Genomic DNA, 17,745 nt, shown 5'->3' with positions numbered 1-17,745 from the left:
AGCTGACAAATCACAACAAACAAGAGACATTCTGCAGAAATGTACATTTATGTACTTAAAGCAATCAGGTTTATATATGGCATTTAGGAGCTGGGTTGATTGACCTCAAGCACCTATACTTATGTAAGTAAACAAATATTCATATTTGCATAATAGGCACTCAATAACTTTCTTCTAAAAAAGTACAAACACATATGAGATAAAATATATATCTTCTAAAATTGCTTATGATCAAGGGAATTTTAAGGTACTTATATATGTATATACACATATATAAGTCTATATATATACATAATAAATCATAAGTACCAGTAGCTATTTGGTTTTGATGGGAAAAAATGATGAGGGGACTTTCATATTATGGGAAAGCAGTAGCAATATCTAATGATAAAGAGAAAATTTTCAAGTCAACACATATCTGAGGGGGTGCCTCAGGGAGCAGCCTTGTTTAATAGCAGTAGGAATCTTGGGGAGATGTGGCAAGCAGCACAGAAGATGCTAAAAAAAAAAAAGGACTGTGAACATCCAGAACTGTTAGGACACAGCCAGGCTCCTGAGCTGATACATATTAAAAAACTATTTGAGGAACAGTGGAGAAAAATCAAGGTCATAGATCTGAGAATTAGGAGCTGAAACTGACAGATTAAATGACAGAATCTGTGAAACTGAAAAATACCATTCATGAAACTAACACTAAATTGTGTATCATGCCCAAATGCAAAGTTTTCTCTTTGTGTAAGTTCTGAATTTCCCTCGAATATTTATTTTTCAGTATGATCTAAGAATTACCCTGCCATTGGCTGTAAAACACAGGGGTAGATTGAATTTTTATATCAACAAAGGAGCATCAGAATTTGATTAAGTATCAGTGATTTAAGAAATCTCAAAAGAGAAATATTCCTTGGCCACAGTTTAATGAGCAGATCTTAGAAGTAGCTGATTGAAATGATTAGTAACAACTTAAGCAAGAATCTCATTGAAGCTCAGTAATATTTGCATTATAGGAGTCCCAGAAAGAGGACAGAGAGAAAGGACCTGAGAAAAGTTTTGGAGAGATAATAACTGAAAACTTCCCCAACTCGGGAAAGGAAACAGTCACCCATGACCAGGAAGTACAGAGAGTTCCACACAGAATCAACTCAGAGGAACACACCAAAGTACATAGTCATCAAATTGACAAAAATTAAGGATAAAGAGAAAATATTAAAATTAACAAGAGAAAAGCAAATAACATACAAGGGAACTCCCATAAGGTTATCAGCTGATTTGATACAGAAACTCTTCAGGCCAGAAGGGAGTGGCGCGATATATTTAAAGTGATGAAAAGGAAGAATTTACAACCAAGAATACTCTATCAGCAAGGTTCTCATTCAGATTTGATGGAGAAATCAAAAGCTTCACAGATAAAAGCTAAAAGAATTCAGCAACACCAAACCAGCTTTACAACAAATGTTAAAGGACCTTCTCTAGTTATCAAACCATAAGGAAACAGAAGAAAGAGGAAAAAAGAAAAAAGACCTACAAAAGACTGCTTTGGCTGTTCGGGGTCTTCTGTGGTTCCTTATAAATTTTGGCATTGTTTGTTCTAGTTCTGTGAGGAATGTGGCGAGGGGTTGCATTGGATCTGTGGATTGCTTTGGTAGTGTGGCCATTTTGATTGTGTGCTCTTGGATTGGAAGAATCAACACTATGTTTTTCTGTTTCTTTGTGTCGTTTCTGTTTTCAGAGTACAGGTAACCACCTTGGTTAGGTTTATTTCTAGGTATTGTTTTTAATGCAATGGAAATGTTTATGCCAGTGATAAAAGTGGGAAAAAAAGTGAATGAAGGGCTGCAAATGGCAAAATATCCTTCTTTCTTATGGGTGAGTTGTATTCCATTACACATACATGCTGCATCTTTATCTATTCATCTGTTGGTGTGCTTCTGTGTCTTGGCAATTGTAAATAGTGTTGCTGTTAAGAGCAAGGTGTGTGTATCTTTTTGAATTCTTATTTTGTGGTTGGCTCTGCTCCTTTGATAACTAAGTTTAAAAAGCTAAAGCTCTAAACATTCTTAGAAACAATGAACAGTACACATATATAAATTAAAAATAATATGCAGTAAAAAAAAAGTTAGTTTCTGGCATATAGTATGGATGGACTTGGAGGGCATTATGCTAACTGAAATATCACTTATATGTGGAATCTAGAAAAATACAACTAACTAATGAATAGAACAGAAAAGAAACAGACTCACGGATGAAGAGAAAGAAGTAGTGGTTACCAGTGGGGAGAGGGAAGGGGCAAGATGGAGGATTAAGATGTACAAACATGTATTGTACAACATGGGGAATAGAGCCAATATTTTATAACTATAAATGGAGTATAACCTTTAAAATATTGTATACCTGTAACATAGATTGTACATCAACTATACTTCAATTTAAAAAATGATGATATTGTAAAAAAAAAAATCCCATTTTTTAAATTAGAATGAAAGAGTGAAGAAAGCATATATGAATAGTAAGACATGATCAAAAGAAACAGTAGCCTTACTTTGGGAGTCCCAGAAGGAGAACAGAGGGGACAAAGGGACAGAACTCTTATTCAAAGAAATATTGGCTAAAAATTTCTCAAATCTTAGAGAGATGGCCATCCAGGTATAGGAAACTCAAAAGATCCTACCCAAAAAGAGCCTCACTGAGACTATATAATCTAAGTCAGAATCTTGAAAGCAGCAAGAGAAAAAAAAAAAAAAAAACAACAACATACAGGGAATCCTGAGAAGGCTTTATAGTTCTCAGCAGAAACCTTCCAGGCCAGGAGTGCTCAAAGAAACAAATTTATCCAAGAATACTTAACCCAGCAAAGCTGCCCCTCAAAAATAAAGGAGAGATAAAGACCTTCCCAAACAAAAGTGAAGGGAATTTATCACCACTAGACTTGCCTTACAAGAAATGCTAAAGGAAGTTCTTCAAGCTGAAACAAAAGGATGCTAACTATTAACATGAAAACATATTAGAGTATAAAATTTATTGGTAAATACTCTAATACTTCAATGGTGGTGTGTAAATAACTTTGAAATCTAGCAATAGGTTAAATGACAAAAGTGTTAATAACTATAGCTACAATATTGTTAATGAACACTAATAAAAATGTAAATTGGGACACCAACATAAACGGGTGAACTTTCTTATGTAATTGAAGTTATCAGGTTAAAATGGATGGTTATCACTATCTGGTGTATTGTGAAAGCCTCATAGTAACCACAGGGCAAAAACCAGTAATAGATACACAATGATGAAGAGAAAAGAAAGCAAACTACTACTACTACAAAAAAAAAAAAAAATCATTAATCACAAAGAAAGACAGCAAGAGGAACAAAGAAATGAAGGAAATACAAAAAAATCAGAAAGCAATTAACAATGGCCATTATTAAGTCCTTAGCTATCAATAATTAATATAAATGGCCTAAATTATTCAATTAAAAGATAGACTGGCTGAATGGATAAAAAAAATAAGACTCCTCTATATGCTGCCTACAAAGACTCAAGCATTAAGGACATTCACAAACTGTCACGAGAGTCATTATGTAATGATAAAGGGGTCAACTAGAGAGAGAAAATTATAAACATACACACATCCAATATTGAAGCACCTAAGAATATTAACCATTAACAGATCTGAAAGGAAAAACAGACAGTAATGCAGTAATAGCAGGGGACTTCAATACACCACTTTAAACAATGGATAGCCCATCCAGACAGAAAATCAATAAAGAAATAATGGATTCAGATGCCACTTTAGGTCCATTTGTTCTAACAGAATATTTCATCCAACAATAGCAGAGCATACATTCTTCTCAAGCACACACAAAACATTCCCCAGAATACATCACACGACAGGTCACACAGCCCCTATCTTAGGAAATTTAAGAAAGTTGAAATCATACCAAGTGTCTTTTCTGGCCACAATGCTTTGAAACTAGAAAACAGTAACAGGAGAAAAGCTGGAAAAATTCATAAATATGTAGGGATTAAATAACATGAAAAACCAATGAATCAAAAAGAAAGCAAAATAAATATGAAAGCACAACATATAATCTAGGGTGCCCAAAAATAAACCCACAAACTTTTGGTCAAAAAAGGAGGCAAGAACATACAATGGAGTAAAGACAGTTTCTTCAACAAATGGTGTTAGGAAAACTGGACAGCTGCATGTAAATTAATGAAGTTAGAACACTCCCTCACACCATACACAAAAAATAAACTCAAAATGCCTTAAACATAAGACACTATAATAAACTTCTTAGAAGAAAACACAGGCAAAACATTATCCAATATAAACCTCAGCAGTGTTCTCTGGGGGCAGTCTACCCAAGCAATAGAAATAAAAGCAAAAATAAACTTAGAAGCTTCTGCACAGCAAAGGAAACCATAAACAAAGCAAAACGACAGCCTACAGAATGGGAGAAAATCTTTGCAAAAGATGAGACTGACAAGGGCTTAATTTCCAGAATATATAAACATCTCATCTCATACGACTTAATAAGAAAAAAAAACAAACAACCCAATCCAAAAATGGGCAGAAGACCTAACTAAACAAGCAATTCTCCAATGAAAACATAAAAATGATCAAGAGGCACATGAAAAAAATGCTCAATATCGCTAATTATCAGAGAAATGCAAATCAAAACTACAAGGAGGTATCACCTCACACCAGTCAGAATGGCCATCATTTGAAAGTCCACAAACGGTAAGTGCTGGAGAGGCTGTGGATAGAAGGGAACCCTCCTACACTGTTGGTGGGAATGTAGTCTGGTGTAGCCGTTATGGAAAATGGTATGGAGATTCCTCAAAAGACTAGGAATAGACTTACCATATGATCCAGCAATCCCACTCCTGGGCATATATCCAGAGGGAACTCTAATGCAAAAAGATACATGCACCCCAATGTTCACAGCAGCACTATATACAATAGCTAAGACATGGAAACAACCTAAATGTCCGTCGACAGATGACTGGATAAAGAAGCTGTGGTATATTTATACAATGGAATACTACTCAGCCATAAAAAACAATAAAACAATGTCATTTGCAGCAACATGGATGGACCTGGAGAATGTTATTTTAAGTGAAGTAAGCCAGAAAGAGAAAGAAAGATACCATATTATATCACTTATATGTAGAACCTAAAAAAAAAGAAACGAACTTATTTACAAAACAGAAACAGACTTACAGACATAGAAAACAAACTTACGGTTACCAGGTGGGGGAAGAGAGTGGGAAGGGATAAATTGGGAGTTTGAAATTTGTAGATATTAACTAAAACATATAAAATAGATAAACAACAAGTTTCTACTGTATAACACAGGGAACTACATTCAATTATCTTGTAGTAACTTATGGTGATAAAAATATCAAAATGAATATATGTATGTTCCTACATGACTGAAGCATTGTGCTGTACACCAGAGACTGACACATTATAACCTGACTATACTTCAATAAAATATATATTTAAAAAAAAAAACCTATGGGATGCTGCAAAGGCAGTTCTAAGAGGGAAGTTTATAGTGATAAACCTCACTTTACATCTTAATGAACTAGAAAAAGAAATTAAACCCACATTTAGCAGAAGGAAGTAACAAAGATCAGAGCAGTAATAAATGTTATAGAGACTGAAAAGATAATAGAAAGATCAGAGGACTCAAAAGTCAGAAATGAAGGAGATATTAAAATGGATATCACAAGCACAAAAAACTACTATGCAAAATTAAGTACCAATAAATTGGACAACCTAGAAGAAATGGACAAATTCCTAGAAACATGCAACCTATCAGGAGTGAATCACGAACAAACTGAAAATCTGAACAAACTGATTACTAACAAGGAGATTGAATTAGTAATCAAAAACTTCCCAACAAACAAAAGTCCAGGACCAGATTCTACCAAACATTTAAGGAAGAATCAATGCCAATCCTTAAACTCTTTCAAAAAAATAGAAAAGGAAGGAACACTTCAAATTCCTTTTATGAAGCCAGCATAACCCTGATATCAAAACTAGACAAGGGCATCAGAAGAAAAGAAAATCACAGGCCAATATCCCTGATGAACATGGAAGAATAATTTCTTAACAAAATATTAGCAAGCTGATTCAAAAATACATGAAAAGTAGCAAACACCACTATCAAGTGGGATTTATTTATTCCAGGGATATAAGAATGATTTTGCAACATTTGCAAATCAATCAGCATGACACACTGTATTAATAAAATGAGGATAAAAATCATACGATCATCTCAATAGATGAATAAAAAGCATTTGATAAAATACAACATCCATTTGTGATAACTCTCAAGGAGGTGGATATAAAGGGCACATACCTCAACACAATAAAGGCTATATCTGATAAGACCCTACTAACATCATACTCAGTGGTGAGAAGCTGAAAGCTTTTAAGATCATGTGCAAACAAGGATAGCCAATCTTACCAAAAAAAGTATTGGAAGTTCTGGCCACAGCAATTAATTAAGCAAGAAACAGAAATAAAAGGCATCCAAATCAAAAAGTTAAACTGTCACTATTTGCTGATGACATATTATAATAATGAAAACCTTAAAGACGCCATTGAAAAACCCTGTTAGAACTAATACATTCAGTAAAGTTGCAGAATACAAAATCAATATACAATAATGAAATATCTATCAGAAGGAGAAATTAAGAAAACAATCCAATTTGTATTTGATTCAAAAAGAATACCTAGGAATAAATTTAACCAAGAAGGTGAAAGATCTGTACACCAAAAACAAGATATTGATGAAAAAAATTAAAGATACAAATAAATGGAGAGATATTCTATATCCTGGATTGGAAGAATATTGTGAAAATGTCCATACTACCCAAAGCAATCTACAGATTCAGTGCAATCCCTATCAAAATTTCAATGACATTTTTCCCAGAAATAGAACAATCTTAAAAATTGTATGGAACCACCAAATATTGTTAATATCCAAAGCAATCTTGAGAAAGGAGAACAAAAAAGAATCATGCCTCCTGATTTCAAACTGTATTACAAAGCTATAGTAAAAAAGTATGCTTTTTTGAAAAACAGACACATAGGCCAGTAGAACAGAATAGAAAGCCCATAATTGACCATATATGTGTTGGTTTATGACAAAGGAGCCAAGTATATACAAAGGGGAAAGTACAGTCTCTTCAGTAAATGGTGTTGAGAAAATTGAACAGTCACATGCAAAAGGATGAAACTGGACTACTATCTTACACACAAAAGGAACTCAAAATGGATTAAAAACCTGAACATAAAACTTGAAACTGTATAACTCCTAGAAAGAAACATAGGTGATAAGCTTCTTAGGATTTGTCTTGGTGAAGATAATCTGGATTTGACACCAAAAGCAAAAACAACAAAAAGAAGTGAGAATATGTCAAACTAAAATCTTTTGCAAGCAAAGTAAACTATCAACAAAATGAAAATGCAACCTACCAAATGGGAGAAAATATTTGCAAATCATATATCTGACAAAAGGTCAATTACCCAACATATATAAAGAACTCATATAACTCAATAGCAAAAAAAAAAAAAATCCTATTAAATAATAAGTAGAGTATCTGAATAGATATTTTTCTAAAGAAGGCATACTGATGGCCAACAAGGACAAAAAAGTTGCTCAACATCACTAATAATTGGGAAATGCAAATTAAACCCACAATGAGATATCGTCTCACACCTGTTAAAATGGCTACTGTCAAACAGACAAGAAGTAACAGTTTTGGGGAAGATACAGAAAAGGGAACCCTTGTGCACTGTTGCTGGGAATGTAAATTGGTGCAGCCACTATGGAAAACAGTATGGAGGTTTCTCAGAAAATTAAAAATGGAACTATCATATGATCTAGCAATTTCTTCTGGGTACTCAGCAAATGGAAGTAAAAACTAACTGGAAAAGACATCTTCATGCCCATGTTCACTGCAGCATTGTTTACAATAGCCAAGACATGGAAGGAACCAAGGCGCCCATCAATAGATGAATGGATAAAGATTTGGTATATGTGTACACACACACACACACACACACACACACACACACACACACACACACACACACACACACAATGGAGTATTACTCAGCCATAAAAAATAAGGAAATTTTGCCATTTGTGACAACTTGGATGGGACCTTGTGGGCATTATGTTAAGTGAAATAAGCCAGAGAGAGAAAGACATACCATGTGATCTCCCTTATATGTGGAATCTAAAAAACAAACAAATATAAATAAGGGGAAAAAAAAAAAAGCAAAACAAGCTCATGGATACAGAGAACAGTGTAGTTGCCAGAGGCAAGTGTGAGGGTATAAGTGAAATGGCTGAAATAGGTCCAAACTTATAAAATTTCAGTTATAACAGAAGTAATCCTGGGGATGTAATGTACAACATGGTGACTATAGTTAATAATATTGTATATATCAGAGTTGCTTAGAGAGGAGGTCTTAAAAATTCTCATCAAAAGAAAAAAAATTTGTAACATGATGAACGTTAACTAGACTCATTATGATCATTTTGCAATATACAAATGTCGAATTATTAGGTTGTATACCTGAAATAATTATCTTATGTCAATCAGACCTCAATTAAAAAAACCCTAAAGATGCCACTAAAAAAACCTGTTAGAACAAGTAAATGAATATAGTAAAGTTTCAGGATACAAAATCAACATACAGAAATCACTTGCTATTCTAGACACTAACAATGAATTCACTGAAAGAGAAATTAAGAAAGCAATTCCATTTACAGCAGCACTATAAACAATAAAATACTTAGGAAAAAATTAACCAAGGAGGTGAAAGATCTGTATACTGAAAACTAACATGTTGATCAAAGAGACTGAAGCAAACACAAATAAATGGAAAGATATTCCATGTTCCTAGATAGGAACACTATTGTAGAAATGTCTAGTACCCAATGTGATCTACAGATCTAATACAGTCACAACCAAAACTCCAATGTCGTTTTTCACAGAAATTTAGAAAACTACCCTAAAATATGTTTGGAACCATTAAAGACCCTGAATAGCAAAAGTAATCCTGAGAAAGGACAAAGCTGGAGGCATCACAATACCTCATTTAAACTATATTGAAAGCTATAGTAATCTATATGTTTTTATGGTATGGCACAAAAACATTCCTGTGGAAAAGAATGGAGAGCCCAGAGATAAATCCATGCATATACATTCAACTAGGACTTGACAAAGAAGCCAAGAATACTCAATGGAAAAAGACAGCCTCTCCAATAAATGGCGCTGGAAAAATTGGATATTCACTTGGAAAAGAATGAAACTAGATCCCTATCTTACCCTACTCAAAAAAATTAACTCAAAATGGATTCAAGACTTAAACGTAAACCTGAAACTATTAAACTCCTAGAACAAATGTAAGAAGGAAGCCCTTTGACATAGATCTTTGCAATGATTTTTTGGATATGGCCTCTAAACCATGAACAACAAAATAAAAAACAAGTGGGGTTACTTCAAACTAAAAAGTTTCTGCACAGCAATAGAAACTATCAACAAAAGGAAAAGACAGCCTATAGAATAGGAGAAAATATTTGCAAATCACATATCTGATAAGGGGTTAATAAAAACTCATTACGTACCTAACAGTAAAAACAAAAACCAACCCAAATAATCCAATTAATTGATTTAAAAATGGGCAAAGGACTTGAACAGACATTTTCCCAAAGCAGATACCCAAATGGCCACCAGGTGTATGAGAAGGTGCTCAACACCACTAATCACTGGGAAATGAAAATCAAACCCACAATGGGATATCACCTCCTGCCTGTTACAAAGGCTGTCATCAAAAAGACGAGAGAGAAATGCTGATGAAGATATGAAGAAAAGGGAACCCTTGTGTGCTACTGGTGGGGATATAAATTGATGCAGCCACTATGGAAAACATTTTGTAGGTTACTCAGAAAATTACAGAAAGAACTACCATATGATCTAGCAACTCCACTTCTGGGAACACATTGAAAGGAAAAGAAATCACTATGTCACAATCACTGTGTGGTAGCATTATTTATCACAGCCAAGACACAGGAACACTGTAAGTATCCATTAGGAGATAAAGAAAATGTGGTATATATTGTCAGCCATGAGAACGAAGGAAATCTTCCCATCTTAGACAACATGGATGGACTCTGAAGGCATTATGCTAAGTAAAATAAGTCAGATAGAGAAAGACAAATATCACTTATATGTGGAGTCATACTGAACTTGTAAAAAGTGAGCGCAGCATGGCGGTTACCGGGCGTTGGGAGTGGGGGAATTGGAGAAATGTTAAGGGGACAAACTTGTAACTAGTGGACAAATAAATTCTGAAGATCCAGTGTACATCAAAGTGATTATAGTCAACAATACTGTATTATAAACTTTAAAACTGCGAAGACACTAGATCCTAACTATCCTCTACACACACAAAAATAACTGAGACATGGTAAAGGTTTTAGCTAATGCTACTGCAGTAATCATATTGCCATACGTAAATGTGATCAAAGCGACACATTGTGCACCTGAAACTTACAAAGGTTATATATGAATTATATCTTAGTAAAACATAATTTTTAAAAATCCCATTTTTGCTTTATTTGAGCATTAATCAAGAGAAAGGGTATTTTTGTTTCGAATGATCCAGATAATTGTTTCAGTTCTTTTAATTTCTGGTACACAGGGGGTATAATGCTGGCCTATGGGACTGAACTTGAATGAATCACTGTATTGTAGGTCAGAGGATTATTCATTTAAGTAAACACACACACACACACACTTGGGAACCTGATTGATACCTTAGAGATTTAGTTTAACTCAAGTTTTCTCAATTCAGCACAACTGGCATTTTGGATCAGATAGTTCTTTGCTGTAGGAGGCTGTCCTGCGCATTGTAGGATGTTCAGTACATACCTGCCCTTTGCCCCACAGATGCCAGTAGCATCCCTCTCCTCCCCCCTACACTGAGGCAACCAAAAATGCCTCCAGACATTGCCAAATGTTCCCAGGCATGGGAGGGGTGCAGAAACGCCCCTGGTTGAGAACTACTGCTTTTGTTCTATGGAAACATAATGCCCTTAAATGAACTCTGCATCAAAATTCTATGGGAATGCCTCCTCATTTTTAAAATCAGATTTTAATTTTTTCTAAACTGATATGTAGAACAAGTTTTAAAAACAAGGTACAGTTGACCTTTGAACAACACGGGTTTGAACTGCATGGGTCCACTTATATGTGGATATATTTCCATAGTAAATACTACAGTGCTGCATGGCATAAATACAGAGGAACCATGGATACAGAGGGTCGACTGTAAGTTATACATGGATTAACCACCGTGTTGTTCAAGGGTCAACTGTAGTTCTACAAAGCTTATGATGGGGGGGGGGAGTTCTACTCTGACCCCTGAGTCTTATTCCTAGAGCAGTGCTATTCCATAAAACTTCCTGCAATGATTGAAATGTTCTGTTTCTGCGCTGTCAGGTATGGAAGCCACCAGCCTGTGAGTTTCCCCCTATCTCCCCCCATCTCCTGCCTGGACAGGTATTAGGAGCCCAGCTGCCTGTGTTCTTGAAGCTGGTCAGGGAGAGTGTTGGGCTGGAGGGACTGCCATCAAGGATAAAGAATTGCATCTCTTCCTCCTGGGTTCACTCTAGCACCTCCTCGGGTCTCGGTCTGCTGGTCCACCTTCCAGAGAATAAGCTTCAGTCTTCTGATGGATCAAGGAAGAGGTGGCTGATTGGGGGTTCAACTGCTCTGTGTGTGTGTTCCAATAAAAATTTATTTACAAAAACAAGCAGCAGGCCAGATTTGTGGTCTTTGGTTTGCTGATACCTGTCAACTGCTTTTTAACTAATTTTAGATCAGTTTTCCAGTTTTACCACCCACTCACCTAGGCACAAACACTGTGCATGCACTCTGCCCCACCTTCCTTTAGCTTGGTCATCTCTCCCCTGCCCCGTCCTCAAGGCCCTGACAGCAGCGGGCCTGGGGTCTTGGCCAATCAGTGACTCAGGATGATGAGGATAAGAGGCCATCAATAGGTCCCTAGTTCATGAAGGCAGAAGGGAGTATGGTCTGGGGACCCTCAAATCTTGTAGGAAGCAAAGGGGAGGTGGCCTCCCAAAGATAACATATTGACCTGACATACCCCCAGCCCTCTTATTTGGAGGCGGGGGTGGAAGGAGTTCCAATTCTAGTGAAATGAGTCACTTGGCATGCCTGGTAGAAGGAAATGCCCAGTCTCACAGTTGGAGCTTCTCTGAACTTCAAGTGTAGAGTACTCATCACCTTTGTTTTTCTGCCTGGATTCCAATCACTAATTCCAGGATAATTGCACACCCATCACCACTGTCTGGCATAAAAAATAAAAAATGAATTATCAAAACTCAAAGGCAATGCTATTGCAAGGCTGAGCTAGCTGCCCCTATCAGGTAAGGAACTCCACTTAAAATAAGGCAACACCAATGAGGCATGTCTAGGGAACATCTTTAAAGCCAGTGGACTTGGCCATGGTTACATTACTGCCAGACCACTGGTCCTCTCCCTCGTGGCTGCTCTCAACTTCAGCTCCCAACACCGTCATCAGGGCAGGGAACACACATTCACTGTGCCAGAACAAACACTGGCAAAGAGTTCTCGAGACCAAGGCTGTCATGAAATCATGCCAAGAGAAGAAGTGAGCTCAGAGTTGATTGTATTAGGCAGGCCAACAGTGTGCAATTCTGGCTACATGTGAGAGAGTCACCTAGGAAACTTTAAAAAACACCCCCCTCTAGAGCAACTGAAACAGAGTCTCCAGGGTAGGTCCAAGGCATGCACTGAAAAACATCCCAGGTGACTTTAATGTCCAGCCAGAACTGGGACCACTGTTTTAAGCCAACGTGCTGATTTTCCCTTCTGCCTAGCTTTATTTCTCTGCTGTCTGGGGCCCGTAACCATTTTTATGGCTACTGAGAGTGATTCTGACTGATTTGATAGTATACATTCTCATGACTATACACTCTTCAAACTTTACAAACCCATTTTCTTACTTTCTGTGAAGTAAACTCTTGCAACCTTCCAGTTCCAAAAATCTGTGCTTCTGAAAACGAAGACCCATAAAATCGTGCCTTGTAGAACTTGCACTAAGAAGGCTGGTGGGAAAGGCAGAGCCGGCCCAGAGGAATATTCTTTTCTCTTTGTCTTGCCCCTTATTGTGTTAATTAGATTAGCACTCACTTTTCTCCCTCGTTTCATGCAATTATTTTGGCTAAAGGACAATGAACTTGTCCTTTCCATTAACCTTCGTCTGGAAAATGATACGGATAATGGAAATTCCGAAGAATGAGTTTCCACGACCGCGTTTCCCTCTCAGTGATTTTTTTAATTTGTTCTTATCAGCAAATCTGTTTTATAACAACCAAACTTGCTTTTTAAGCCTTGAATCCTCATCATTTCCAACCATTGCTGTGCTTCACATAAGCTTCCTCTTGCAGCGTTATCTGTTAATTCACTTAAAACAGAGAACTACTGAATATCTTTGTAACGCTTAGGCCAGAAACACAAGGCTGCCTACATCAGAAGAGATCAACTAACTGCCCCACAGAACAAAGACCCAGGCCGAACAAAAGCTCTGTCTAGCCTTCCCCAGAATACACGGACGTCACTGTCGTTGCAGACTCTAAAGAGCAAAGATGGATCTAATCTTTTCCATAAATCTGCCTCACTGAGAAAAATGTTGCTTGCTGAGATTAGTCTTGTAATAACAATGCCTCTGTTCAGCAAATAGAATTTAGGACAGTGCCTCCAAGGTTCGGGAGTTAACAAGAAGCATGCCAGGGATATGTCAAGAACTCACTACGTCTATTATTCGCAAAGCAGCAGTATTCATTATGTCCTTAGGAGTTTTCCTGGCCAGAATTATGTGTGGGCTTTCTTGAGTGAAAAACATTAAACCAAAAAAAGAATCTAGTCTTTGAATTGCTCACTATTCAAGACACAGATGCAGAAACAGAAGGATCTAAAGATGGGACAATTTGATAGATGTGCAAAGAATATGTCAGTTAAGTAAGCATGTTCACTGAAGATAAGAGGGGATGCAAGAATCATCCTGTGTTGTAAAGGAGGAGTCATTTCAGGCTCGCTTGTTCAGATAAGGAAACAACCTGACTACAGTCATTGGCCATCTGCCTGAAGAAGCACCAGCCACTCTAACCTGCTGGGATATCAGGGCTGGAGGACGAATATGGGTCTGCGATCACTGCTCAGCTGGGCTCACTCCGGAGATACAGAGGATTGTTAAGAGGATGGGCTAGATCCCCATTTCCAGGTGATCTGGGAGAGCCCTGAGTAAACAGGGCATCTTCCAGAACACCATGAGTGAGAGTGGCCCCCAGAAGCGTCTCACTGGTCCCAAAATTCACCCAGTTCAGTAGCTGGGTCCTTGGACTTTCTTCTGTCTTGGGGACCAGCCCTGGCTGTACCTGAACTAGTTCTGGCTGGTATTAAACTAACGTTAAATGACATGATAGTCACTCAGTTAAAATTCTAGAGTATCAGTGTAGCTTTACTGACCTGCTGCTGTGCACAGAAAAATATCTAAAAGCTACTTTTGGAAAATTAATATCCAACTAATTAAGGTTATCCATTTCAAGCCCCCGATTTTCAAAAACTTAATAATTTGAATTCAACTCCTAAATCTTATTACTTTACTAATAAATCTAGCAAATGTTAATAATTAACATGTATTTTTAAAAGGGCTCTTACAGCTTAATTAACTAATTTCCTTTAATATCTTAAACTATATTTATACATTTAACATATTGATTTTCTTTTTAAGTAGCTCATAGTATGATTAATAAACAAAACCTTTTAAGTATTTAAATGACTCTTGTAAATCTAATCAATTCAACACAGAAGTGTTGAATATTAAATCCTCTTAAATGTTTCAATGTTACAAACTTACTAAAACTTTACTCTTTTACCCTTCAACTTAAAACTACAAATTTGAATCACATCTAAGTTACAATTCAAATGGAATCACATTATTCTCTTCTTCTAATAGACCGAATTCTTTAAAACAAACAATGCTTAAAATACGAAACATAAACAAATTATTTCTGAACCTAACACAAAAATTTTTAGTATTATAGGCTTTGTTTACTTTGTTATTCCTATATTTAATCCTAATTTTTTTTCTGATTAAGACATAAATATCCACTAAGTAGATAACTACGTCATTCCAAGTAATTTGGCCTTGCTTTTCTAGCTGACTCAGGTCGCTTGTGGATGGCTGTTTTGGCCGGGAAGTGTCCCAACCCAGAGGGACAAGTAGGGTTGATAAAACGGATTTCAGAAGTTAAAGAGGTTATTCACATGGTCCTGGATTTAAGTCAAATCATTATCTTATTTCTCTCTACGAACAGACTTCTGCATCCTCCCCTCCGGTTGTGGCTAACTTCCATCCCAGCTTCATTAGCCCTGCAAGTCTTTGCTTCCCTTAAAAGACATTTACATGTCACCCTATTGAACTTCCATCTCTTAAGGCTTTGCTGCTTCTGCAGGCCTCAGATAACCAGGTGTTCTTGGGTTCAGGGAAGAGAGGGGCCCGTCCAACCTGGAAATCCCAGCTATTTGAAATGTCCTATGTGATCTGCTGTTAAAGTGACCCCGAAGCAGCTGGGCAACTGAAGAGACAACTATCAACATCATTAGACTAGGGGATCTTAGAATAGAATTTCATGTCCTGGCTTCCAGGGCCCTCCCACATGGCCTCCTCTTGTGACCACTCATTGGCCCTCCCAGGTCCCAGCTGGGCGTGTTCATGTCACATGATCTTGCTCCCACTACTAAGTGATGGAGCCAAGAGTGGACACCGGACCAAAGGGAAACAAGCAAATCACTGGGCTGAACACCTGGATTCTCTCCTGAACACACACATTGGTGGTCACACCAATGGCACAGCAGGAGTCTGGAGTTTTGTCTAACAGAAAAAGTATTAGTTCTGACCATTTCCTCTGGTGAAAAGAGGTTAAAGACCTACTTTTTATAGCACTAGGAGAAGGTTGTAAAATTGTTTTTTTATTCAACAGTGCCCACGCCCTGGAAGCTTCCTCCTTGGTCCTGTTTACTGTTTCTTCAACTGTCGCCATTGACCCTTCCTACAGCCCTTTCAAAAGATGGTGGTCAAAACTGAATTTTGTCCTATGTGACTGAATGCATTACTCTTTTGGTTGTCAGGGACAGCACTCATCTCATACTATTTATAAGGGACATTTAGTGTAAGACTACTGAGGAGACACAACTGCAGAAGTGCAGCGAGCCACAGGAACAAGCAGAGCTAAGGAGTTATACACAGTAAGGCACATTCTTCGTTGTCTCTGGCCTTTTCTTGTAGGTCAGGACCACTCCTCTCTCTCATGGCAGGGTGACTTTCTCCACTTGGTGGAAAACACAGCTGCTAACCAATCCCAAGCTTTACATGCTAGAGCTTCAGCCACTTGGAGGGAGACCAACTTTTCTTCCCCAGTCAATACCAGTTCCCTATTGCCATCAATGACATCAGCACACTGACAGGCTAGGTTTGTCAGCTTCAGCCAGGAGGCAGGATCGGGTCATTCTAACATGGTACTTCACCTGTATTTGTATGAATAGGGAAGGGGCTCTCAACAAAGGAATACTGGGAGGGGAACACCTCACTTGGCCAAAATGTGGAGATGACCAGTGCTGAACATTATAGAAGGGCATCTTAACACTTACACTTCAGATAATTGCTCTGATGGTTAGACATCAGGCTTTCTCTTAAACAACTAAATTATATTTCTCACTTACATTACTTAAATGTCTTTTGTATCAGAAAAGGAGAACATTAAAGAATCTTATTCATATGAAAGCTAGGTGACAAATAAGACTGCAAAAGCTTATTTCTTGAAAATTTGTAGCAAGTGAACAGGTAGCTAATAGCCTAATGATTTAGGTGTGATTTCAGCTTGCGGTTTTAGGTATTTTCTTTGCTTCTCATTTTCAAGAAGATATCCTTCTCTTCCGATGTCCAAGGGAGAAAAATCTATTTGCAGTTCCTGACAACAACTATTTCAGGTAAGTAATACATTAATTTCAGACTAAAATGACATTCATTTTGGAATCTTCAGAATCATATACATATATTGTTAATTGCATGTGGAACATTCTCAATGACAGATCATACGTTAGGCCACAAAACAAGTCTTAATGATTTTAAGAAGACTGATATATCAACATCTTTTCCAACCACAATGGTATAAAACTAGAAATCAATTACAAGAAGAAAACAGGAAAATTCACAAAATATGTGGAGATTAAACATCATGCTACTGAGCAACCAATGGGTCAAAGAAGAAATCAAAATAAAAATTTCCTTGGGATAAATAAAAATACAACATACCAAAACTTAGGAATATAGCAAAAGCAGTTCTAAGAGGAAAGTTCAAAGTAATAAATGCCTAATCAAGAAACAAGAAAAGTCTCAAATAAACAGCTTCACTTTACACTTCAAGGAAGTAGAAAAACAAGAACAGATGAAACCCAAAGTTAGCAGAAAGAAGGAAATAACAAAGATTAGACCAGAAATAAATGAACCAGAGACTAAAAAAGACAGCAGAAAAGATCAACAAAATTAAGAGCTGGGTTTTTGAAAGATAAAGAAAATTGACAACCTTTATTTAGACCCACAAAGATAAAAAG

The 17,745-nt window shown here is 36.9% G+C and overlaps 1 protein-coding gene and 1 long non-coding RNA gene across 3 annotated transcripts in view; one reads left to right on the top strand and one right to left on the bottom strand.

Moving 5' to 3' along the window:
• The window catches only part of LOC105090985 (uncharacterized), a 66,161-nt gene extending 54,322 nt beyond the window's left edge, over positions 1-11,839 (top strand). Inside the window, exon 6 of one of the 2 annotated variants that reach the window (XR_837324.3) lies at positions 11,587-11,839. This is a non-coding gene — a long non-coding RNA (uncharacterized LOC105090985). Of the gene's footprint in view, positions 1-11,526 lie in introns of both variants that reach the window. The other variant, XR_010383627.1, reaches the window with a different exon arrangement.
• FAM124A (family with sequence similarity 124 member A) overlaps positions 1-17,745 on the bottom strand; it is a 71,927-nt gene that overhangs the window by 13,603 nt on the left and 40,579 nt on the right. The window lies entirely within an intron of this gene.

This window comes from Camelus dromedarius, chromosome 13, assembly GCF_036321535.1.
Source record: "Camelus dromedarius isolate mCamDro1 chromosome 13, mCamDro1.pat, whole genome shotgun sequence".
In the NCBI taxonomy this organism is placed as follows: Eukaryota; Metazoa; Chordata; class Mammalia; order Artiodactyla; family Camelidae; genus Camelus; species Camelus dromedarius.
This window is presented reverse-complemented; position numbering and strand designations above follow the sequence as displayed.